Consider the following 26,007-nt stretch of genomic DNA (forward strand, 5'->3'; position numbering starts at 1 on the left):
ATCATTTATTCAAGGTTGTTAAAATAAGACTAAACCTCTTATGAATATTAAGTATTCATATATTCAGATGTGGGATTCTTTTACTACCTTCAAACTAGTTCCATTTAGGAAAATGAGGAAACAGTGAGCTTACTTTGGTTGGTCCTTTTGTTTGTAAAGTCAAATCTCACCATTGTTCTTTCAGCTATGATGCCAAAACCCAGGAAGATGGAAGTGGAAATTGTGGGGGTCATTTGTAACGTGAGGGGTCTTCATCTGACTCCTTCCTAGGTGAATGTCAGCAGGTCAACCTGTCAGCAAAGAGGAGGGGAGAGAAGAATATGGGCTGCTCTGAACCAACCCCATTAGGGCACCAGTTTTCTGAGGCAAGGTCTACAGCCAAACACAACCATTGCAAATACCAGGACAGGGATGGGCCCAGGATGATCCCCTCTGCTTTAAACCACCACCTGTATTCCTGGGGAAGATAGATGTTGCGTTCAGTCCCAGTCAGAAAGGGACAATTTATGTAAGTAAAAAACTGTTTTCAAAGTATAATAGATCAATAAATTATTGTCAGTCAATGAACTATACACAAGGAATGAAACATCTCCTACATTATGTGTTTATGTTTCTAAGTATTTATGTATACAGTATTCCATCTTCACTGAATATCACACAGTGATATTTCCTCAGGCATCTGCCTTCTGCCTGAAAATTTCCACGATAGTTAGAAATATGTGAGATGAAGAAATAGAGTTCTGCTGCAGGCCTCAAAAAAACCCCAAATGTTGAGCAGCTTAAATCATGTGCCTTAAATCCTAGGTAGTGGAGTGGCTACCCACAGAGCAAGAGTTAGCTGTCATGTGGTGAGAGATGGGAATGGCTTGTTGACGTGTGTGCTCTCCTGCTGTGGCACAGCAAGCAGAGTGTTCTGCAGGCTCCAAGTGCATCAGGGCCCTGGAGCAATGGTCCTCTGCAGGACACATGGCCCTGTCTCCTTGCCAGTGCTCCAGACCACTTCCAGCCAGGGCTGTGTCTGAACAGTGAGGAAAAGCCAGGGTGATTTCTGTGCAGATGCAGAGGGGGCATGGTTTGGCTCGTACCTGAGCCAATATTGTCCTATTTCTAAAGTGCTTTGGAACCCTTTGAGACAGCATATGGTGATAATTATGCAAGATAAATTTCCATACAATATCATCTTTACTGTGAATAGGGCTTGGGAGAATAAGATAATGGTTGGCTGCTGCAACTTCTCCTTAGTATAGTTAATAATTAATCCTTGGAAAAAGGTGACTTTTTTTGTAATCTAAGAAAGGGGCTCTGGCACCATTTAATCTCTCTGCAAATATTTATGAAAACAGGGTCTGCAGATGGGAATGATGGGAATATATGCTGTTCCATATTGATACTGCCTTGCTGGGCTGGATTGATGTAATCTCTTAATGACAGCATGATTATTTTCTTTGTAGAGCTATGTTTTTGGGGACACAATTCCTTGGCAGTATTATTTAGGATTATTTCATTGCTCTTCTATGCAGCATGTCCTTCAGCAGAGAGCTGAGGGTAAGATATTGGTGCTGTACACCTTGTCCTAGTTACTCTTTTAGTTACTCTTTTGGAAGTAAAGCCCTTTTGGAAGAGTTGAAGTGCAACTCTGTGTCCAGGGATGCATCCTGAACTGCTGCATTAGTTTGGGACAAAGTGTGGTGCTTCCTTCTTTCCTTCTCCTTCCAGGCTTCACCAAAACCAGCCTTTACCCCCTCCAGGAATGGTTTGAGTTAGCAGCAGTCTCCTTCCCCTCTCGTGTTGGCAGAAATGGGGCCACTGCTGCCGTGTGGCTTCACTTTGTGGCTTGGAGTGACTTCAGATGTGACTTCTCCAGAGGGTCCTCCCTTAACTCAAGTTACTGGTGAGCAATAAACTGACCATTCTAGGATTTTGGACTAAACTTGTAATGGTTTATCCCAAGTTTTGGTTGAGCTCTTGTTTGTTCCTACAAACATTCACCTCTAGATTTCACCCCACATAATTGATATAATGCTATAGCTCCAAAGCATGTCATTTGCCCAGTAACAGCCCAAATTACTCAGGGGTTGCTGACTTTGACCTTTTAAAATACATTAGCTACAGGAATTGCCATGACCCCAATTACTACAAATATGTTCATGGATCAATGACCCTGCAACCAGACTTCTCCTCCTGACTAAGCATTAACCAGAAGAAGTATTGTGGAGCTGCCACAGATTTTTCTTAAGCTACTTTAGTGGTAAGACCATCTGACATGTATCTTGCTCCTTTCATCCTTCTAGAGGACTTCTAGAATATTAGTGAATTAAGATGGACAGGAGTTCTGGAATGGTATTTGGTCAACCTATCAGAAATGGAGCTTGAAAATACTTTGGAATGCAATATCTATCCTATTTTTCTCATTGTTATTGATTGTTCCATTGGCACAGTGTAATGAAAAACAATTATTTTTCTTTTTTCTAATTTTTCAGAAGTTTGAGAGGCCTGGCAGTGCAGCTCAGCAGTGTGAGGGAAGAACCATAAATTTGTGTTTTGGCTATGGTCTTCCAACAACTTTGTAGATAACTTTCAATTATCTAGAGAGGGGTGGGGAAGAGAAAGTTGTGTTTAAAGGTGAGATGAAGAACATCTGCCTAGTCTGTTTGTCCTTTCTGTGCCTCTGACTGTTTCCTGAGGACACAAAGTCAAAGGTAACTTGAACTCATGGGATCTTTTACATGAGCTGTCCCTAAGAGTTCAAGGTGCAAGGAGGTTGCTTCAGGGTGCAGGAAGTTGGACTGCTGGAGTGCCCCAGACTACAAGATATTTCTGTAAATGAGGGGATTTTCTGATGTGACCATCTAAATTTTTTCACAGGGGCAGAGAGCCCTTGCTGCATTTGTAGTCAGACCCTATTTTGCATCACCAGGAAATACATTCCTTTACCCACGCAGTAAATTAAAAAAACATACACACATCTACAGAGTCATTTATGTAAGCATTACAAAATTGTGATTGTCAGGAAGCCTTGCATTAAAACCTTCATTCCTGATTAGAAAATGGCATGCTGAGTACTTCAACCCACTTTGCACTTCAAATCAAGCTATTATTAGGACATCTGTCCGTTCACTCTTTTACTTAATGAGAACTGTTTTGTAGAGATGCAATAATGATGCTTCAATATAAAACTTCAGCTAAAAGTCTGATTTTGTTAAGCATCTCCTCACAAAATAAAATAGTGAACCTTGCTTTTGCAAAGCTTGAAGACCACTGAGAACATTGATGTAAATCTGGACCTTGCCATATTCCCTCGAGCAGGACTTTGTAACTCCCACATGGAACTTGGCTGTCCTCCATCCCCACTGGATTAATGAAATGCTGCAGTGTACATGGAATGTGTGCTCATTTAGACCAGAGGATGTAGCCTTTGGGACACCCAAAGGAGCATGCCAGACAATCATAGAATACTTTGGGTTGGAAGGGATCTTTAAAGGCCATCCAGTCCAACTCCCCTGCAGTGAACAGGAGCATCTTCAGCCAGATCCGGTTGCTCACAGCCCTGTCCATCCTGACCTGGGATGTTTCCATGGATGGGGCATCTACCGTGTATCTGGGCAACCTGTGCCAGTGCTTTACAACACTTATCATGAAGAATTTCTTCCTTATGATTTAGGAGGAAGACCAGAAAATACAGGGTTCTAGCACTGAAAAGTCAGTAGGATTTGCCCATCTCTTGTCTTAGTTTTGGGAAAATAATTACATGCTAAGGAGCATTGACAAAATGGTCCAGAAAGCTGGGATTCAGGAGGACAGTGCAGACAGCAGTGCATGAAGACTGAAACTGCTCCTGAGACCAGGTCCTGGCAGCTAGGATCCACTGGAAATAATTTATACGAAACCACATGGGAACCATCACCCAGGTTGGACTGAAATTCCTCTGCAACAGCCCTGGGAATGACCAGTCCTCAGCTTGATGCTGTGGTCATTGATTTCAGAGCTTTTCAGTGAGCTTTAAAACCCTGCACTGATGTTCTGGAGGTCACTCTGTATGAAAAAACCATTTTCCTGATGTTCTCAGTATATATTAACATTACTACAGCAAGGTCTGCTCTCATCACCACAACATCAGGGACCTGCAGCACCCATGACACTACATTTCTCTGCAAAGAGTGTTTGGCAGTGGTAACATCCACTGCCCTTGGGTTATGCTTGGTGGAATATTATGTCTTATTTCTCCTACCTCAGTCTCTGTGCAAGTATTGCTTTTGTGACAGCTAGCAAAATCCCTAGCATAGGGATTACAGGAACAAGAAACTGTTGAAGGAATAATATTTTTGTTAATTGTATTCCTTAATTTGGAATATGTAGGGTCCAAAAATACATGAACTGAATCTACAGTCTACCATGGCTAATGTTTTATAAATATTAAAATGGAGTCAGACAGCCTGAAAAATTGCTGGAATTAAACCTACAATTAAGTAAATTCTCTTAGATGCTCTCAGATCTCTCTTGAACATGAGAAGAAGGGGAAATTATGAAAGGAAAACACAGTGACTTCATTGCAGATAGAGAAGATAATGCTGTATAAAGAAATGAGAAATTAGTTAATAATATTTACTTTAAGTATGAATCTACAGACAGTCATGCAGATAATGCTCATTAAAAAAGAGTAGAAAATTCTTTTTAGTGCAAATTGTTATTCAGCTGACTTGTTCAATTTTCTGTCACTTGTATGTGGAGTGATTTATTCTTGTGTTCTTTGCAGGCACCATTTGTTTCACATTTGAAATGCCAATGATGATCAAGGTGTCTTCTGTGAAATGCCAGAAAAACAAAATCCAGGGAGCTATAGGGATGATAAGAAAAGACCCCTGATCCTGGACCATGCAGATTCTTGTTGGAAGGGTGTGCTTTGCTTTAACTCCTCAATACAAATGGAGACACCTGTGCTAGAGTGGGCTCCCTTCATTATTGACAAAAGTCACTATTAATTTGCACAGCCTCTTCCTTGTGATGGGATTTAAGCAGATGGTGCTGCAAGAAGGGTGAGTTTGGAGGACCCTGACCTCTGGCTGCCTCCTCCCCCTGGGTATATCCCTGTTTGTGTGTTACAGATCTCAACGACCCAAGGAGGAAAACTGCCAATGTGCAAAATTTCATTAACTTGCAAGGCAGCAAGACAGAGTCCCCCAGGCCAAACCGCAAATCTGCAAATCATGGTGTAAGGTAGAGGTGAAGAACAAAGTAGTAGAAAAGGAGAGCAGAGGGAACAGTACTGATGGTTCCCATCAGTCTTTGTTGAGGCTGCTCTGAGAGTCCATTGAAATACACAGCCTTGGTTTTGGGAGAGTGGGAACACTCTGGACCCAGCTTCTCCAGGCCTCCTCCTGTGCAGGAGATGTGCTGGCACTGTCACAGCCACAGAATACAGGAAGAAAAACTAAACTCTGTTGGAGCTCTGAATGCTTCTAAGAAGAGAAACTGCTACCTAGCCTAGTGTCTGCACTTCTGCTCTGCTGCCTCAGAAAGGTAAGAGCAGTAAGGGTGTCAGTTTTATAGTACCTTGAAAATATTGTCTGACATTGTGGTTTCCTTGGAGGCTGTGTTGCTGATTACCTGCATATTAATAATGATGATTTATTCTACTAAGGGAATTCTCTTTAAGAAAGAAAGTCTGTGGTTTACAAGCTTTCCCAGCCTCTCTATCAAAGTCCTAGGGAAGCATAAGGATTTGAGCTTCCATGTACTAAAATCTGATGGAAAAATAAAAATGAAAAATCACTCACACTTCTTCACACATTGGCAGTGTGTGCAGTGCTTTCCACTCTGTGAAATGATAATAAATGATAACAGAGCAGGTTGCTAAGAGGTAACATAGCTTGCCAAAAGTGTGCAGACATAACCAAATTAAGCCACTGTGCACCCTGAAGTTTTCAGGCTACCTTGGCAACGCTAATGAACTTTTAATGGTTGAAAGGGCCAGAACAGTTTAAGCTTCTCTTTTTAAAACAAACTTTGAGCAGTCTTTGCTCAGATTAAACACAGTCCCCTACCTCTTCTTGCTTTTGCGATAGATTTTTTCCTGAGTTGAACTCAATAATGAATTATTTCCTCTGATTCATGGATAGAAAATCCTTCCACAAATCTTTTCAGTCTGACGCTAAAAAGGAACCCACAGTGTGAAATCCAGGCTGAGTCAGCCTTTACACCAGTTTCTGTGAAAGAATCATCCTAATTTCCAATTATCTAAAGCAGTGGCTGCTAAAGTATTGATGCTTCTAGTTACAGGTATCAGAAATTAGTTACTGAAGCAAATTGCCTTGCTGCGTTTCCATTTTCAAATGTAATTCCACTGAAGGGACTCTTGGTTTACCCATTAAGACATTTTTTCAGAAGGCTGAGAGCTATCTTGGACATGCAGTTGTCTTGCACAAAGATGTTTTATGGAGTAGGAATTAAAGAACTCAGAATATTGTGATTCTGTCTGAGGCCACTACTTGACATCACTTTGAACAGGTCTTCTGGAGAGGTCTTGGCTTAACAGGGCCAGCTGATGGGCCTTGTCAAGTGCAGACTTGTTGGCTCTAGTAATGAGTGCATGATGAGCAGAGAGAAGTGCTGTGATTACAGGCAGGTGTTGTACTCCAGAGCTCATGCCCTAAAATCAGTGCAGACAGACCAATTCTGGTGCTTCTAGAACATCAGGAAAGCAGTGAATGATCTGTGAGTAGGGCGCCATAAATTAATTTGTTTAACCTTATTACTACGCTTCTAGCTTCCTGAATTAGGCACCCAATTGTCTGTAAAATGTGTAAGGAAAAAATGAGAGTTACAAACCCACACCCTGTTGGGCAACTGCTAGTAGAAACACTGACTAGTAAGTGTGGGCCTAATTTTATCTGCCAGCAGCTTAGATGTCAGATGTGTTGCTAAGAGGGAACTCACATCCTATTTGCATGTGTAGCTCATGGAAGGGAATTGTCTGAATGCCGTCTCTTGTCACAGGTGAAATGAGAGCAAAGAGGAGAGCTCTTCACACCCTGTACACTTGTCCAGGAATTCAAAAGTTCCCAGGCCCAGATCCAGCATCTCACCCTGCCTGCTCTGAATGTGCCAGGGTTTGAGCCTGACTCTTGAGAACAGTGAGAAATGGAAAAGCTTGGGTGAAGTACCCCAGATGGGAGTCCTGCTCTGAGCTGGTGCCCTGGGCTAGGGGGAATGTGCTGGTTCTGCTCATGCGTTCAGCAGCTCACATGTCCTGAACCAGCATTGAGAGAAGTTTCAGAGCTTTACTTCTGAAGATTTTTGAACAAACAGGAATGAGAAATCTCTGTGTTAGGCAGCACCTCAGAGATGTCTTGGAGGATCTGAGTACTTACATTTGTCTGTACATCTGGTCTTAGGTCACGCACTTTGTTCAACAACTGTTCTCAAATGTAATAACTTTGCTACTGTAATGAGACAGTGTGCAGGAGTGTGAGTAGTGTGCAAGAGGGTGAGTGTGAGTAGTGTGCAAGGGTGTGTGTGAGTGTGCAAGAATGTGAGTGTGAGTAGTGTGCAAGAGGTTGTGAGTGTGCAATAGTGTGAGTAGTGTGCAAGAATGTGAGTAGTGTGCAAGAGTGTGAGTGTGAGTAGTGTGAGAAGTGTGCAAGAATGTGAGTGGTGTGCAAGAGTGTGAGTGAGTGCAAGAGTGTGAGTGTGCAAGAGTGTGAGTGTGCGTGAGTGTGAGTGTGCAAGAGTGTGAGTAGTGTGCAAGAGTGTGAGTGAGGGTCCCTGGTGTTGTGCAGATGTAGTGCATGAATCTAAATGAACATGAAGTGCACCTGCACTCCCTCTATTCACTTACCCAGACCAATAACATCCTCACACTCGCAAACCATTTGGAGCTGGCAGATGCTGCTTTGCTGTTACCTGTGTGTGCAGGGCTTGTGCACATGGTGGGAGTGGGACACCTGAGCTACCATCAGCATTTAGGGAGAAATAACTGCTAGTCTTCTCGGGTTCTCCAAATGGCATCTCTATGACTTTATTCATCCCATTCTAAAACGGACAAGCAATACGTCCTCTCAGAAGTCTTTATGTATGGGTTTAACACAATTTAAGTAGAAAGCACTAAAAAAAACCCCAAAGGTCAACAACAACCAGAGGAACAACAATACTGACAAAATAAGAGGCATTTTGTGTGAATCTCAAATCAGTTAATTATTCAGAAATATTTTCTTAGTCACTTTCCCTTATCTATTTTTCTATTTTCCATTTAATATCAGATGTCTTCAGTGTCTTAATATCAGACTTCTTTCAGTGTCTTAATTAGTCCATCCATAAATATGGATTGGTTATTATATATTGAAGTAATAACACAGTAGTCCTTTTTATATTAACTTTCACCTTAAGACCAGCAATTTCTTTACTTTGAGTTGGTTCTTTTCTGTTATAGTTTAGCTTAGAGGTTTTGTGCAATATGTGGCTTAAATTATTGCTACTTTTAATTTTTTTGGCTTTATTTCTTCATTAGTGCTTTTGAAACTCTTCAAGTTTTAAAACATTTAAACCTCAAATTATACTTTATGATTAAGAGAAAGTAAATTTTGCTTGTAATCCAAACACATCTTTAATATAAAAGAAGATCTTCTGCTCAAGCAGCAAAAACGTGTCTACGTGCATGTGGTCACACTGTAACACTATGAAGAAATTTCCTGTAAGGTGTGTATCTTTAATATTCAAGACATCAAATACAAAGCAGTGTGCAGCTCTTGGTATGATAAAATAGCTTTGCTGTGCATCTGAGAAAATCCCTCCAAAGATTTCCTTCCAGTCTTCTGAACCTCTCTGAGGCTCTTAAATTAGTGCAGAGGTTTCCCAATGGATGGTGACAGAATGAAGCACAGATTTGTTCATTTCTCTGGTATAAATTCCCACAGAAAGCTGTAACACCAACTCTGGAGATGAGATGCCAGAGGGACTCTCACTGTCTCTATTTCTAGTTTCTTATGCTCTTTCATCAAGGATTCATAACTGTCACATACAAAATAGCAGGATAAAGAGTTTTGGGTTGCTAAATCTTGTTTGGTTTTAGGTTCTACCTCCATGCTAAAAATACTTATATTAATATATATTTATAAAAACACTCTTTGTTTTAATCTTAAGAAAATAAATAAAAATAATACAGTTAAACACAGAAAAAAGACTACATAAGATTCTTATTTCATACATCTGTTAGGAGAAAGTGAATTTTTTTGAGTCATCTGAAAAGCAAAATTCTTTGAAAGCTTTTACGAACTAGGATACAAAAGGACTGATAAAAAGCCCCTAAGCAATATTCTAGGATTTCAAGTCAAATACTTTTAGTAAATAACAGAAAGTCCTATAATAACAACAATCAATTCAACTAATCATATCCATTAGTTGAAATCAAAGGAAAAATGTTGTGAGATATCATTTTAAATTATAATAAGTTTTTCTAAAAAAAAAAAAAAATGTCAATTGCATAAAGTGTTGCAATATACTGGCAAAGGTAATTAAACAAATTCTTTTGCATTTCTACTGCCAGGCCTTGGCTCCAGCTGAGAAAAAGTCCAGAAAAGATCCAGGACTAGTGGGATTCATGGGACATATTGGTATGTAGCAAGAGGAGGGACAATATCAGATTCAGATAACAGAGAAAACATTTTAATTGAATCCTGCTGTAATCCCATCAAAGTCACCATTCCTACTCAATTTGAACCAGAAGGCTAATGGCTGCTAGATTTCCAGCTCCCTCTGGGAATGTGGTTTGTGGAGACCCTTGAACCATTGGCTTCACATTCTGAACCAGATCAGGTCTGGTTTGGGTCTGTCCATCAGATGGGTATGATCCAGTAGCTGATGGAGAGATGCGGGCAGAGCAAGATTTGAGAAAAATCACCTTCCTCAGACACTGTCTCCTTTCTTTATCTCTGAGCTCTTGATTTTGGCTATGACATGGTGATGAAGTACAGGGCTGGAGCAACAAACAGTCTTTGACATTTAAAATTAGTTGACATAACTTCTCTGGTCAGGAAATCCCATCATAAAGCTTTCCTGCTGGACAGAAGAACGCAGGCTGAGATTAGATGCAGCAATCACATTGAGATGATGAACAGGCCCTTTGAGTCCTTTGGAGAATTTGCTTTTCACACATTGCTGCAGCATGTCAAAGTGTTCTACTGGTTATTTGGAGAGGGGAAGGCTTGCAGCTTTGATGGGACAGATGGGGCAGAACTCAGTACCTGCATTGGTACCTTGGAAAAGTGAGAGCAGGAGTTTGTGATTGTCACCCCAGTCCCCATCCCACCACAGCTGTGGGGAGCAGGAAGGGGTACCCTGACTGCCTGGGGGACCCCAGGGCTTTGCAGTGGCCTGCAGCCAGTGTGCAAAATTCCCTCTAGGTGCTCTGGGAACCCAGGGAAAGAGAGCTCACAGGGCCAGAATAACGCCTTCAGTTCCTTTCATTCTATTTGGTCCTGGCGGAAAAGATAGTCCAAGTCAGAAAGACAAAAAGTAATGATGAAAAGGTCATCCATTTGTACAAGGCCACTGTTCTTGTAGCTCCTGTCAGTCTCTCAATTTTCAATTTTGGAGGAGAGTAATAGCTAGATTTTCTTTAAAAACAGATTTGAGGACCTTTAGGGTCAAAAGAATTCGTGATTTCATATTTCTAATATTTTTTTCTCATTCTTGTTAGTTTAGGAGAACATTAAAAGAGTTTTGTTTAAATGTACTTAACAAAGAAATCCAAGTCACCTCAGGCTGGAATTTGAAAGTCTGAATTCAATTGAGATGAATTTTTAAAGATCTATTCATAATGCCTTAAAGGGTTTGTGTATGAGGAATGTTTTGAGTTTGTTCCACAGTCTTTTCAAGAGCGTATCACATAATTTTTCTTTAAACTAGTGGCCTATTTTCTCTTTGATATATCTTCTCATTTAGAATTCTAAATCTAATGATTTTTTTTCTCGTGCTGACAAAGAGAATAAAAGGCTCTGCACTGTTTTCCTTAACATTTTAAAATCTCAAACAAACATGAAAACTGCAAGAAGTCACTTTAAAAGAGTTATATTAAATAAATGCTACAGCAGGATTGGGTCCTTCTCCTGAAAGTAGAAAAAAAGAAAATGAAAAACAGCTCTTCAAATAAACATTGAATTTCCCCAGGTGGAGATGAAACACTGGCAGTTATCTCCAAGGCTATTTATGTTAGTCAAACTGTTGTGCCCTAAGAACCTGAACATCTCAGTGTTTGGAGATCAAAAATGGTAATTTTACCTTGTGCCAAACCAATGGCCCTAGAAATTGCCCAGCGTGCTGCCAGCTGCCTATTCAAGCAAGATGCATAGCAATGGAAAAAACCCCTCATGTTTCTCCTGTTCCTAGGTACCTGTGTGCTGTGCATACATCTCATCACAGCCAGTCAAAATCCTTTCCCACCAGTCTAACAAACGTATATTCTTGCTTCACAATTCCCAGCCCATGAAAAATAGAAATTACTTCCTTGTAATGTGCCCCTTCGTATCTGGAAGTATTCCTTTCCAATAATTCCTTGGGTTTGTTTTCTGTCATTACAACAATTACTAACAGAAACACAAGAGTGAAGGTTTATAACAGCTTGCATTATATTTGTTTCAGTATTTTTTTCTGTGGAGATAAAACTTTCCCAAATTTCCCATTGTGAAAAGAAATTTTCCCAGGCTTGGTTATATTTAAAAGCAAAATTATTCGGAAAGTTTGAGTTAAGTCTCTTAAGTGGCTTTTAAATGAGGGGAGAATGAGAAGGATAGGAAACTTGGTAAGGTCACAGGACACAGACATCAGCTCCCACAGACATCAGCAGCAATGTTCTCAAAGTCCTCCCAGAGGATCTAGAACCAGGGACAGGGACTGTTGCTCTGCATTCCTTGTATAGGCAGAGTTGCCAAAGAGTCTTGGTGCAACACTGGTGTGAAGTACAAATCCCAAACTCAACAAGGCAACATGAGCCTGTACAGAGCACCACAGGCTGGATGAACCACTTAACTACACACACAACCCAAGACTCCAAAGCTATTTGGTTCTCACTCAGCAAAGCCCTGCCCAGTCAACTTGCCTCTTTATCATGGGTGGAAGAAAGCAGAACATTCACCAAACTCTGGTTTTGTGCTTTCCGTACCTTTACTTTTTCCTGATGCATTTTCACTTAAAAAGGAGAAAAGAAAGCAACCGACCACCACCACCACTAATAATGGTAACAACAACAACAACAACATTGCATAGAATTTATAATATAATATAATATAATATAATATAATATAATATAATATAATATAATATAATATAATATAATTACACCAATAACAATATATATTACAAAACATCATAATAGAGATTATTAAATATTATTTATATGTTCTATATATTATAATATATAATAATATAAATTGCTTATATTGAAATATAATTTTTTAAACTGCTGTTGTTAATAAAACCAACCCATCGATCAAAAAAATTCCCTTGTTCCCAGTGAAGAGATTTGCATTCTTTCAAAATTTGTGCTGAAACTAAACTCTGCTAGTGATCAAGGAGATAGGTTTGTTTTTCTCTATACCCGTGTTGTGAAGTCTGTTGTAAGGATAGCTTTATGTTTTATGCAAGGAATCAGTCCTATGTAACTGGCCATAGTGAAAAAGTTTTGGAAATTTAGTATTCAGTTTTGCTGATGCAGCTGGAACCTTCTCTGTTTTTCTGTACTGCTTTCTTCCTGCAGAACAGAGCTCCTTCTGCCATGATTTTCTCTATTTCACAATGGGCTCAACCAGCTGAACTGGAGAGAATCATCATGGGACCAAGACTGCAAAGGTATCAATATATCTATATGTGCAAGGTATATAACTAAGTACCCAACATACAGTCCAAGAGAAACTTGAAGTATGCATGATAAGAGTTTTGATCAGCTAACTCTTTTCAGATCTGTGGGAATCCTTATTTATGAAAAGGAGAAATATGTTGCATCCAAAACTGTTTGTCAACATCCAGACAACCAAATCATCCCAGAATCCAGAAGCACAGCAGGAGGGTGGAGTAAAGACAAATCAGAGTCCCATTTAAAGTGGAATTTCTCTGAGTTCCCTAAAAACAGATAATTCAGGAGTTACTGGTAAAGAAAGACAGGGACAATGCAGGTACAATGTGAAAGCACTGCATGAAAATCCCTCCCCATGGATGCACTTTGATGGAAGAATGTTGCAATCTGCTAGACAACTAAAACATACTACCCCTGAGGATAATTGCTGCTTCAGCCTTCAGCTTCCTCACTGCTTGGATCAGGATCTTTTCTTTGCAAAAAAAAACCTTTCAATCTCATCGTAGTGACTCCAGTGCACAAGGCAGGGTGAATGCAGGACGTCTCAGCCTCTAAAATATATAATGTTTATATCTGTTGCATCTGCTTCTTTTCTTAGTTTAATCATTCAATCATCATGAGGAAACCTTGCTTACAAAACATATATTGTTTGTATTGTAAGCAAGGACTATGTGCATCATACTCCAGTATCTTTTCCTCTACACAAATATTTTGAGTAACTCTGATACCAAAAGATCTGGCAGGTCTCCAAGAAAGATTCAGGATAGAAGTTAAACAGCCTGAATTGTTACAGTTCAGCAAGCAACATTTCTTTTTTTTTCTGATGGATTCTGTAGTTTCTTAATAATTTCTGGACATAGAGCAATAATGTCTCACACCTGGATGTCTTTGAATTGCTATAAGAGCCATCAGTGCAGGGGATTGTGTCCATGGACTCCAGATTGGAGTTTCCATCATGGATAATAATTTTCCTTACTTTTAAACCTAAAGCCTCATTTGTAATAGATGAATGCAGTCAAACTGTTACATTGGGTTGGTAGGTGAAAGGATTCTGGTGCACAGGTTGTATCTCAGCTCTCAACCTCTGCACAGGTTTTATCTCAGCTATCTCAAACTCTCATAGTAGTCCTTCAAAATTTGAGGCATTAATGAACCAAAATTTACCAATATTCCTTCAGAAAATTACAACACTTTTAGTCTTGCTTTTCTTTTGCAACTTCTTCCTTTAAGTGACTTAAAAAGCAGCTTCTGAGGGTATTTTTTAAAAAGGGAGTGAAATTCTTAATAAGGACTTTATGAGCTTCTTAATCTATCTGCTAGTGCTCTCTTCCACCCCAACTTCTAGAGAATTGCATTGCTTGGATTAGTGTCATATTCCACTGTGAACTGGGACAGGTCACCCCTCCTCTAAGAAAAATGGCTGATGAAATATTTATCTAGTCAAATTATCTAAGCTGGAGCCCAGCATGCAGATGACACAGATTGCAAAAATGATGGGCAGGTGCTTTTTGGGTTGCAGGGCAGCATTTAGCCAGTCTCTGAGACTCAGAGAGGCCTTCCCTTATGCCAGTGATTGAGAGTTGATGATCTGTGCTGGGGTTTCCACTGTTCAGATGTCTTGGCATAATCCAGTGGAGGTTATGCAGGGGATTTGTCTCTGTGACACTGCAAAGGGCAGTTCATGCTCCAGCAGACTGAAAAGCACAATTACTAAATGGCTGGACTTGTCTCTCTGGATATTTTTGAAGCACATGCATTCTTCATGAATTTTTGCTGTCACCTGTAGTCACTGAGGGCATCTTAATGAATCGGACACTGTGCTCATTTGACAAAATCTTACGTATCTTCCTGGAGATAAATCTATTTTATTTCAATTTTCATCATGCAATGTGAGAAAGAGTGGGAAAGATGAATTTTTTAATGCTGGATATTCTCCATCATCATGCCAAAAATGTCTGTAAACAAACAAGCCTTTTCCTTAACTCTCACTGACATTTGGGAGACTAAAACTGACAACTTCAATTTCTCAGTAAACACTAGGTCTATGGGAGCTGGCAACATCCCCCTTGAAAGGAATTTAAATGAAAAAGAATCAAATCATTTACATCTCCAAGGGTGTGATATTGAGGAGATAGATGCCCTCTGTACGTAAGTCTTTGGAGTTGTGGTGTTTTGAGAACTGTCTGAGTTGGTTCTTGCTGGAGTGCAATTAAATATCTTTATATTTAAAAGAGGGAGGGAGGGAAATTCATGCCAATGCTTTCCTCTGCTGCCTTGCAAAGGAACAGCATCTTCCACCTTTGTCTTATTCAAGGAATAATGAAGCATATTACCCAGAAGCTGAACACTCTCCTATCTGTGGTGTCATGCACGCAGGAATTTTTCTGCTTTCTGTTTCCTGTTCTGTCTTCTTATGTACCTAGAGAAGTAGAAAAGAATCTCTGAACTCTTCTAATTACACTAATGCAATTTCTTCTCTCAGAGCTAGTTTAGATTTCTGTTTTAACTTGCATTCAGGGAGACCAACCACATTATGCTTTTGGGAAACAAAAGAGCTGTCTCTGTTTAAGAAAGCACCATGGCAGTGTTTGCAAACCTGTCTTTTCTCAGGCTTCAGAAAATAAAGTCGTATCAGAGCTCACCTTTTAAAGCAATCTCCAATTCACCTTCTAAAATAAGGTCTGACCTGAGGTTTCTAAGTGGGGAATGAGGGAACTCTGTCAATACAGTATTTCAAATGAGCAATCATTTGGAGGGGCAAGTGCCTCAGGGCCAATCTCTTTTCTTGGTTATCATTATAGTCCCCAGGGGAACTTTTTATTTCCCTAGTATGGCTTTCAGTTTGCACATGGAGAGGTGTAAGAATTCATGTCAGACATGATAGCATAACTCTACAGATTGGTCCATCACACTCATATCACAGAGATGATTTCATCAGAGCCAAGTGCCTGCATTACTGTAGATCTGGGTCTGCACAACTAATAATGATTTCAGCTGTTTTTAACTTCAGCTTCTACATTCTCCCTTTCTTTAGTTAATTCGAGTGAACAGTGAGAAATGTTTAATGCCTTATTTCAGACCCATGACCCAGTGAAGGGTAATGTCAGCTTCTTGTAATGATTTACCACTGAATGGTGATCGTGTTATTGTTCTGTAAGCCAAGTTTTTTTTTTTCACCAGCACTCAGAATTGCAGTCCTGAAATTTGCAAGAACTGCATGTGGCTGAGAAACAAACTGGATTTAAGGCACAAATTTTTGCTCAAAAATTTAATAAAATTGCTCAAATCACTGTGCCTCATGCAAGGAAGTTCAGCTTTACTCCAAACCCCACTTATTTTGCTGGCTGTGAGATACAGAAACACCCATTGCCAGTGAGCATCCCAGCTCACTTACAGACATCACGTGCCAGCAGCTGATGGCATGTGCTTCCTGATGGCAGCCTTGCTGCAGCCTGCACTCCCTGCTGCTCTCCCTTCCTTCAGAAAGGGACTCCTGCTGGGCTGGGGATGTTTGTCAGCTCCCCAGAATCACAGAGCTGATCCTTGGCTGCACGAGGCTGGCTGCTGGGAGGTTGCCTTCTGCCAGTGGAGTGCCACAGGATGTGTTGCAAGCTCTCCATATTAATGGCATAGCATGAGGCTAAGCAGCAGGGGCTGCTGCCTGAGAACCTTTCAAGACACCGGCACTTTTATTTATTTATTCTTCCACTTTTCTTATAAAATCATCAAGAATCTTTTCAATGTTCCTGAGAACTTCCGCTTTGCCTTCTTTTATGAGGAGGTGGAGGAGTTGATACCTCCTGCTGCCTCCTCTGACCCTCCTGCTCCTTCTCTGCAATCACATCACATGAGTACAAGTCCTTTCCTTCAGGCAGCTTTTTCGCTATTTGTGCAGGTAAATAGTGAAGTCTCTTTGCCTTTTTTTAAATTTTATTTTTTATTTGTCTGTGTGTATGTTTATGAATTTATGTTTCCACTGATTGCTGGAGATTTATACCAAAGGAATTGGCTATTTTAAACCATCTTCTCACTGGGATTTTTGCTGGATTAAGCATTGCCTGTAGTAATGGCACTGGGTGGTAATAGCTGCCTATATGAGAAACGTGCTTTTCTGTCAATAATGCTCTGAATCAAGTGTTTGAACTGACCAGCTCTGTGGTCAGACTGAACTGTTCTGTAAACTATAAACTCTCTTTGCTGCTCCCTTGCATGAAGCCAAAAAGGAAATCAGTGCAAAACAAGGAGAATGAAGGAAATTAGAAGCTGTTACTCCTTCCTGAGACAAGGTGTCCCCTTGAACAATTGCTGTGTTTAACACAAGTGTTATGTGTGGGCATCTGGAGTGGTAGAATGAGTGAAAAGCTGATGTGTTTCTAGACACTCCAGATTCTATCACTTCAGCAACAAGAGACTGAAGTGCCCTCCAAACTTTGTCTTCAGACAGGAGATCTCTCTCTACTTTTTGCAGTCACTGAATTCAAACTCAGCATCCATAAACTGTTCAACCATTTGCCATTCAAGGGGAGGAACCATGCACACTGATGAGATTTGAGATCAGCCGCAGTTTGGAGTGGAGACTGTAGCTAGGGAGAGAATGAAGGTACAGGAGACATGAAAACAAAAGGAAATGTCCATTTACAATGGACAGACTCAGTATTGAAGACCTTGCTTACAGACAAGAGTCAAGCTGAATTCTGCATTTGATTCTGCTGCCTCTAATAATCAAGTGTAAAAGAGCCACAGCAATCTGAAGGTATGGCTCTTGGGAAACACACCCAATTTGTTCTTACCAGATAACTTCCACAGCCAGTACCAGACCTCTGAAAAGCCCAGAAGAGAAGGCCTCTCAGATCCAAGCAATTTAAATTCAATGAATGTGATTTGGCTTGCAGTTAGTTCCCTAGGAAGTAATGAAAGAGGTAATTAAAAGACAACTGGACAACTGCTTTAAGTAAAACATTATGCATTAGAGTAAAAGCATTTCAGATAAACTGTTTCCAGGCCATGAAAGCCAGCTCTATGTCTTTATGTGCATCACTACAGTGACCCAGTTCCAGATGGGGGAATGAGACCTCCTTTCTGAAGGTCCCACCACATCCTGCTTCTGTTTGAGAAGGAGGAGAGACACTTATGTTAGAACGTGTAGAAACATTCATGAAATGTTAGGAATTTCCTTTACTCACTCCTCTCCAACAACTTTACTCCCCCTATGTCATCCTCAAAGACCTGTCCTCAACTTTCTTCTGGTACAGCGATGGAACAAAAGAATCCCTCTTCCCTGAAAGAGGTGGATTCCTTTGAGTTAAAGATCTGAGGGATGCTGGGAGGATGCACTGAGGGTGAAAAGGGGTAATCCAGGCAAAGTCTTGGATAATGGAATTTGATCAGCACCTTCCTTTTTAGAAAGCAAAAAATACTGCTGGTGTCAGGAAGAGAGTAAGTCCCAGCCATGTCAAGGACAGTGCTCCAATGGCAAGCAGCAGAGCAGGCAGAAAATTGTTCTCTGAAGAGGGAAAACATGTACTATTCAGTCAAGGAACTGGGCAATTTGCAACATCCTAAAAGTCCAGAAAAAAAACCCCCTCACCCAATCATTAAAAATACAAAAGACGCCCTTTAAATAAATGTACATATGTGAAGGTGAATAGCAGCAGAACAATATCTGTGCAGGCATCAGTGCTCCACACACACACACACCAGGTAGTATTTTTAAATACTATTAAATGGAAATGTGTAACTGCATCTCCGTGGTGGGTTTGAGCACACCCTAACTACCAACTGCATCAGTGCAATCAGCCTCCACGCTGAGATTTTTTCCTTCAACCTTCTATTTTACGAGGTGACAGTAAATCTCTTTTAACCTGCAAATACTGATCCTTAGTTAAGATAAAATAATCTGAGCCTGCAAATATCTCACCTTGAACACCCCAAATTAATCACATGAAGGAAAATACTTGCTGCCTTTTCCTGTGGAATGAGTGAAGGGTTAGGCATGTCTTCCTTGCTAACAAAATGCCTTAAAAAGCTTTTTTTTTGCTGTGGCATTGATTCTGCAGCCCAGCCAGTGTGAATAGGACTGCCAGTGTGTACAAGGGATGCAGAGATGAGGCAGGCTTTGCAGGGAGGAATTGCTGTTACTCTCTTTTGTGGCATTTGTGGGATGTTCCTGTTGCAGGTTCCATGACTCAGACATTTGTGGGTCGGCAGGGTCCTTCCCTGCTCCTTTGACTCGAGGCTGATGCAAGGAGATTGTGCCTTGGGAAGGAAGGGCCTGCCAACCACCACACTGTGCCTTTAATATCACAGTGAGAGGAATCAGGACTAATCAGCAAATAAATCAGGTTTTCATCATTATAACTAAGAGACTGTTTCACCTCTGCAAATCAGTGCAATGGTGCGATGAAAACACAATTAATATCTTCTAGAAATTCCCTGGGTGCATCTTTCCATCAAGATTATAGGCAATAAAATTATTAATGTTCCAAAACAATTAAGCCATAATGAAAATTAGTAAACTTTCCCTATCCTTCTGCCATTATTATTGATTAATTCCATCACTGAAACTTTACTGAGAACATTTTAAAGTAGGACAAATATCAGTAAGGCATAATTCAAGTAGTGTTGATCTTGCCTTAATGACCTAGTGACATCTTGAGATCCTTTCCAGAACAGTTTTTCTCCCAAAGCATTTTGAAAATCTGTTTTCTCAGCAGTGATTTGTATTCATTTCACATGGGTAGAGATGAGGACACTAGCTTCTTGAAATAGGGAAGTCAATCTCTAACACATTCAGATCAGGTCTATTTTTAACTTTTAGACATTGAGATATTCAAACACCTGAAAAATATCTCACTTTGACATAATGCATGCCATTTTGTTGATTTTTAGCAAGAAAAATTTCCTATTTGATATATTCTGGTTCTAAAGTACTAATTGATAAGTAAGCTTAAAACATACAGTAAAGTATTTTTCCTGTAATTCAACATTTTTTCATTCTGCTCATTTTAATTCTTTCTTCTTCCACTTTATTTAGCATTTCAATTGCAGTTCATCTTCAATGACTTAGAAGGAAATACTTTGTCAGAAGTGTAAATTATCATTTCCTTCATGTAAAGCCAATTTTCTTTTCTTAATCAAACACAAACCAAGCAAAAAGCCAGAGAAGATATCTGATTTTTTTTCCATATTCTTTCTGACATGATGAATTTTTGAATTTACTTTCATTAGGACTTTACATAACTTGTTGCATACGAGTTCTTTGTAAACTTATAATCACATACAAACTAACCTTAGGTACTCTTTAAGTATCTCTATTTGTTAACAGTAAGAAAAAAATAGTATATAAAACATTACAACAAATCAAGTTATCTAACTTCTTTTTGTTTTTCTCTGTATGACACTTCCCTTCTGTATAGGGACTTACACCCTTGGGTCTGGAGAGGCCAGAAGATGTTTGCAAGCATAGGAGGCAGAAACCACTGTTTGGGTTCATGTTCCCAGGACCATTTGGGTAACTGCTCTGGATGCAGTTCCCTCTCAGCTGTAGGTATGAGAGTTTTGGAAAACTCTGTCTCGTGCAGAGTGTGGCTGTCCTTCGGAGTCAGGGTCTCCACATACAAGGAGCTGTGTGCACTGCCAGGCAGGAGCCCAGGGACAGGGGGTGGACTAAGGGACCACAAGGGGATATGAGTGTGGATCCCTCAGGGGACTTCTGATTTGCCCTATAAATGTGAACTGATGTTATCTCTCCTGCATGGAAATCTTTACCTTGCATCAAGCATATAGATATAGACAGATAAAGTACATTTCACTCATTTTTTGAAGGCTAAAATCATTAACTCATAACATATCAAGTGCATCAGGATCCATTTGACACATTCTTCAGTGAATTGAATTGCAGTGCTGCCTTTCTCATTGGCCTTGCTTACAGATTGAAAGGAGAGAGAATGTTCTACCTCCTTCTGTGGAGCACACAGGATTTCATCATGGGTTACACCTGGTACCTACAGATACTTCTTTGTGCTATTGCCAGGTTATATCTTAGGAGGAATTCAAGGCTGAATTGCTGCAATTATTAACAGCCCCATTGTTTTCTTCATGGCCGTTGGACACAATTACTCCAACAGACTCTGCCAAAGATCAGGAAAGACATACCTTTTCTTTTCAGGCTTCCTCTGACCTTGCATTTCTCCTACAAGGCTATTTTGTAGGGTGATAGTATGTCTAATTAAATCAAAAGAGGAGCTCTTTTTTTTTGGTAGCTAGATACCACTTCAGACAATCAAAGAAATCTTTTATTTATTTTAATTTTAAACTGGATTGCTATTAAAAAGTATTACTAGCCTTGAATGTCTTGATTTATGATCAGATCCTTTCCCAGCTTTGGAAACTCATAAAATAAGACAAAATTTGCTTGGTGTCATATGGTGTATGAAGGAGCTTTTGCACAGGGAATGACAGAGCTGTCTGGAATTTTATGAAAATGCAGATACTGAGCTATCAGCATGCCTGATTAATTAACACTTGTTTATGTTCTGTTTCTTTCAACCTTATTTCAACACTCCAGAACTGATTCAAATAAAAATCCTTTGAGAGTTCTTTTTCCTTCCACACACTTAACTCATGATTGCAAAAATCATTACCACTTTTGATTATAATCTTTAATTAGCAGGAAAATATATGTGGTGAATTATTTAGCTAGCGTTCATTTTCATCGTGATGTTTTGACAGCTTTTGCATTAATAAATCTTTCATAGACCTGAAGACCCTGGATTGCCTTAGATGCAGTTGTCTAAGGATTTCCCTTAAACACTTTTCCTTCCAAGGACCTTAAAGCATGGTGTGCTACCCAGGATTTTTCACTCCCAGGTGAGTTTCTTGATCACTAGCCTGTCTCTTCTTTATAGCTCACTTTATAGCTTAATGAATTTTTAAGAGCTTTTCTTCTCAAAACCAGAGGAGGAGATAACATCTCGGCACAGCCTGTCATGCAAGAGTGGTTGTGTGGCCTGAGGCCAAATCCATCACTTGTCTGCTGCTTGGCCTTCTGGGTTGGTTCTGGGACTGCTCAACTGGATTTCCAAGGAGGAAGACTTTGATTTTAGCTTATTCCTTACAATGTTCTCAAAGGACCCTTTACCTGCCTCACAGAAGCGCCTCAGGGCATCTGTGCTTGATCTGGCATCCCATTTCTGTTAAATCCACATTTTTGGTGGGTGAGAACATTGGTTCAGATTCTCAGAAGGACCTCAGCATCTCTGCCAAGGCCTTTAGGGCTGTAGGCAGCAAAAGTTAAGGGTGTTCTATGGTTTGATCCATTTATGTAAAGCAAAGTCTGTAACGTGCAAAGAGCTTCAGATTGGAGGATATCTGGTTTCCTGCACAAAACCATGCTAGACCCAGTGGGGGTCCCTGCCAAGTTGTTATGTAAGAAAAAAGCCTTTTAGACTGGGCCTAGGCTTGTTCTTTAAGGCATAACACTGTCCCTGCTAGTTCAGCTCTAGACTTGCTATCCAGGCAGCATGAAATGTTGAGTTCAGCAGCCAGTGAACTGCAGCTCTGTGTTCTCAAGTTCTCTGACAACATTTGAGTCTATCAACACCTTGGGCTGTAGATAGGATGTTGAGTTTAAGGTTTAGCCTGATTATTGGCTTGATGTGTTTTTCTGTTCGGTCTGATGAAATGTCTGTGTCTATAATTGCAAGCATTGCGGGCAGTTATTTCTAAGTGAATGTAATTTATTAACTTTAATGAGCAAGTAAGCACCTAACCACCACAGAAAGAGTTGCCCCCCAAATCTTTAAATAATAATAAACAATACAGCCTCAAAGGACATCTCAGACTGGAGTAATGGCCCCATGTGCCATTATGCCCATACAATAACAATTTAAAACTGTTTTAAATGCTTCCTGTCATCACTGTGGAGGAGAAATAATTTTGCATGGTTCATTTGCTGCAGTACTTAGTTATCTTTGCTGCTTCTGGAAGGAGAGATTTTTATCAGAAAAATTACTATAGCAAGATTGTGTTATTATATGTTTAGTTTCCATTAGGAAATTCTCAATCCAAATCAAACTAGAATCAATGCAGCAGAGGAGTGCTTGCAATGGAATAGCACAATTTGTTCAGAACAGGGTGATGCTGACCATCCATCTGGAAACTGGAATTTCAAAATATTTATGAATTATGCAAAAGTATATTACTAATAACAAACTGTTTGTTATCTTGTTCTGAACAAACTCCAGAACTTTGACAGATAACCTGAGACCAAAGCATAACCTTTGATTTAAAAAACCCCAAAATTAGGAATGAGAAATAGAGATTTCCTCTAGTAAGTTTCCTTTGGACATTTTCTGATTAACCCTTAACCAAATATCCAAACCCCTCAATAAAAAACTCTCAGAAACAACTTAACTTTTTACAAAAAGAACAAGCTAAAGTGAAATTCAGACATTCTGCTTCCAAGAGTGTCCACTCAGGATTTTATTACAGCTCAATAACTTCACTTTAAATATTTATTCAAATTGATTCTCCTGGTTGTCCCTACATTTCAATGTCCTCTACTGAATGCAGAAGTATGAGTATTGACAGAAGAACTAACAAGTGGATAGAGATTCTTAGAGTGTTATGGTGTTAATTTAAACAGTATAGGTCTTTCCTGTACAATTTGAATAACATTTAATATTCCTAGAGCCAAACCACTTTTTGAGGCATCCTTGAATACAAGATGCTGCATCTCAAGGACTTATCACCAGACTTGCATCCTGACAAATTAATCTTTTCAATCCCTTTTTCAGCTTGTCAACTTTTTATGCTGGTCTTTTCACTAAATGAGTTGTTTATACTCATCACCCTTCATTTAACTTTAATAAGATGTTTAAACTGTGATATTATCTCTTTTTTTAAGGGACTTGCAAGTCTGGCATCTCAGTAGGGATAGAAAGAATTAAAATGGTATTCCTGACAACAGAAATGATTAATACAAGGCTCTTGAGAGGGCACTTTTGTGTTCGCAGTGTTGGTATCATTATATTTGCTGAGATGACTTAACACAGCATCAGAAATGCAAAAACTGTGAACAGCCTGTTACCAGATTTCTAGTGTCTGTTGCACTCTGTGAGCCCACAGAGATCTGGGAAGTGAAGGAAATACCTGGTCAGAGCAAAGATTTGATGGGCAAATGCAGTACTTTGTTTTGAATAAGCAGAAAATAAGTGAGCATAACAAAGAAACATCTGCAAACCTGAATCTGCCTCCTGAGCAGCAGTTAAGCACTTTGTCTGGTGAGAAGAGCAGAAGGAGATCAGTTAACATGGCATCAACCCTGGGCAGCTTGGGAACAAGAGAACCTTCACAAGAGGAGATGAAACAAAGCAAAGAGGTAAGAAGAGCTTTTTGTGGGTGGTTTGACTCTGGGCTTCATATATTCCATGTGTAAGAGATGTGAGAGGGAGAATTAGCATTCCTGAGTACACTTCTGAAGAGCATTTCTGTTTCTGCTCCAAATATGACCCTGACTACCTGCCCACTAATCCACGCTGGCGTGTCATCACACCCAGTGTCTCCCCAGCCTGCAGGGAAAATGAGATTCTTACAGCACTGCCTCCCTGTTTCCCTCCCCTCCTTGTCCATCACACCCCACAACAGGGGCCAGTGCTGCTCCTTGGTGGGAGCCCTTTGGCTGTGCTCCTCTTCTGGGCCTCTCCAAGGGAGCTTTTTGGTGCTCCAGCAGGGAAGGTGATCATCCTCCCATGCAGCTGGGGTGGGAGGGGTGAGAGACAGAGATCCCAACCCCACAGTCACCTTACAGCCCCTTGTTTCTGCTCTGTGCTCCTGGATAACAGGGAAAGTCCCTTACCCTTCTGCTTGAGCTGGTGCATTTGCTCCCTGCTGCTGTTCCACCTGTCACACTCCTGTGGTTGAGGGAGGACTCTGCCACTGCCTGTGGTATGAAACCCTTGGCTGCTGGGTACAGCAGAAGAGGAGTTGGTGAACAGGAGGGAAAGAAGTGAAGTTTAATGTCAAATCTATGAAAAGCAGAGCAGGAAAAATGAGATTGGGGGATGGGGATAAGGAGTGATGTCCTGGGTCATGGAGTACACTATTGTCATAGGTAAACAAAGTAAAAATCTATTAATTAAACAGGAGGTAAGTAAAACCAAGTTAATGGAAGATCAACCGATTGATAATTAGTTACATATATACAACCTATACTGTTATAATTAGATTAATTGATAAATTAGAAGTAACATCTATTTATTAAAATGTAGTAAAATTTTAAGTCCCTACTGAGTTTGCTGTCACTAATTTTTTTTGCCTGATAACTGCAAATCTTCCTCAATTTTAGCTTAAAATAGTTACTGACCACATTTAGGCAGTTAGTCCTCATGTCCCTTTAGAGAGGAGTGCGTGTTTTGGGTGGACAGGATGGCACTGTCAGCTGTGCCTCGTGCACCCCAAGTGCAAAGGTGTAAGAGGTTACCAAGAGAGGTTTGCCTGTCCCTTCTCTCCCAGGAGGCTTGAATCAGCAGCCAGACTGAAATCAGCAGCTCAGCACTGGGGGCTGGGCTGCTGACCTGTTATCTTTTGTCAGGGCATTGAGTATCCCCTCAACCTGTTTCTTTTAGGGACAAATTAACCCTGGACTCTTTAAATTTGTGCATTATATTAGTATGACAAGGCGCAAAGATGTTTTGTACTCTGTTCTGGGGGAGAGTCGACCTGCCAGCTCTACAACTTGACTTTCCTAGTTCCTTGTGTGACAAGTTGCAGCTCCTGCTCTCCTTTAGAGGTGGAAATCCACAAAAGAGCCAGGAGGTAGTTGTGATTGTGGCTGATATCTCAGTAGGCATTTCCTGTCCATGAATGACTGCCCTAAAACACTTTGCAGCATTTGACCTCTCATCCTGTGAGTAGCAAGCTCTTATTTATTCAGCTGACATGTAGGGCTCTAAGCCTATCCACTGGCATTTCCAAGATATTTAATAGTGACAGTAATTATTATAATCCTTCCATTCAGTAGCAGGCTTGAAGCCTACTCTTTCCATTGACATAGTTGATCTACGTGCAGAATAAGTCACATGTTGACAGCTGGACTGAAAAACCACCCACAGATGTTGCTTAATAGGAGCCTGAGTAAGTCCACCTACTGCGGGTACATTTAGTCC

This window comes from Ammospiza caudacuta, chromosome 9 (assembly GCF_027887145.1).
Source record: "Ammospiza caudacuta isolate bAmmCau1 chromosome 9, bAmmCau1.pri, whole genome shotgun sequence".
NCBI lineage: Eukaryota > Metazoa > Chordata > Aves > Passeriformes > Passerellidae > Ammospiza > Ammospiza caudacuta.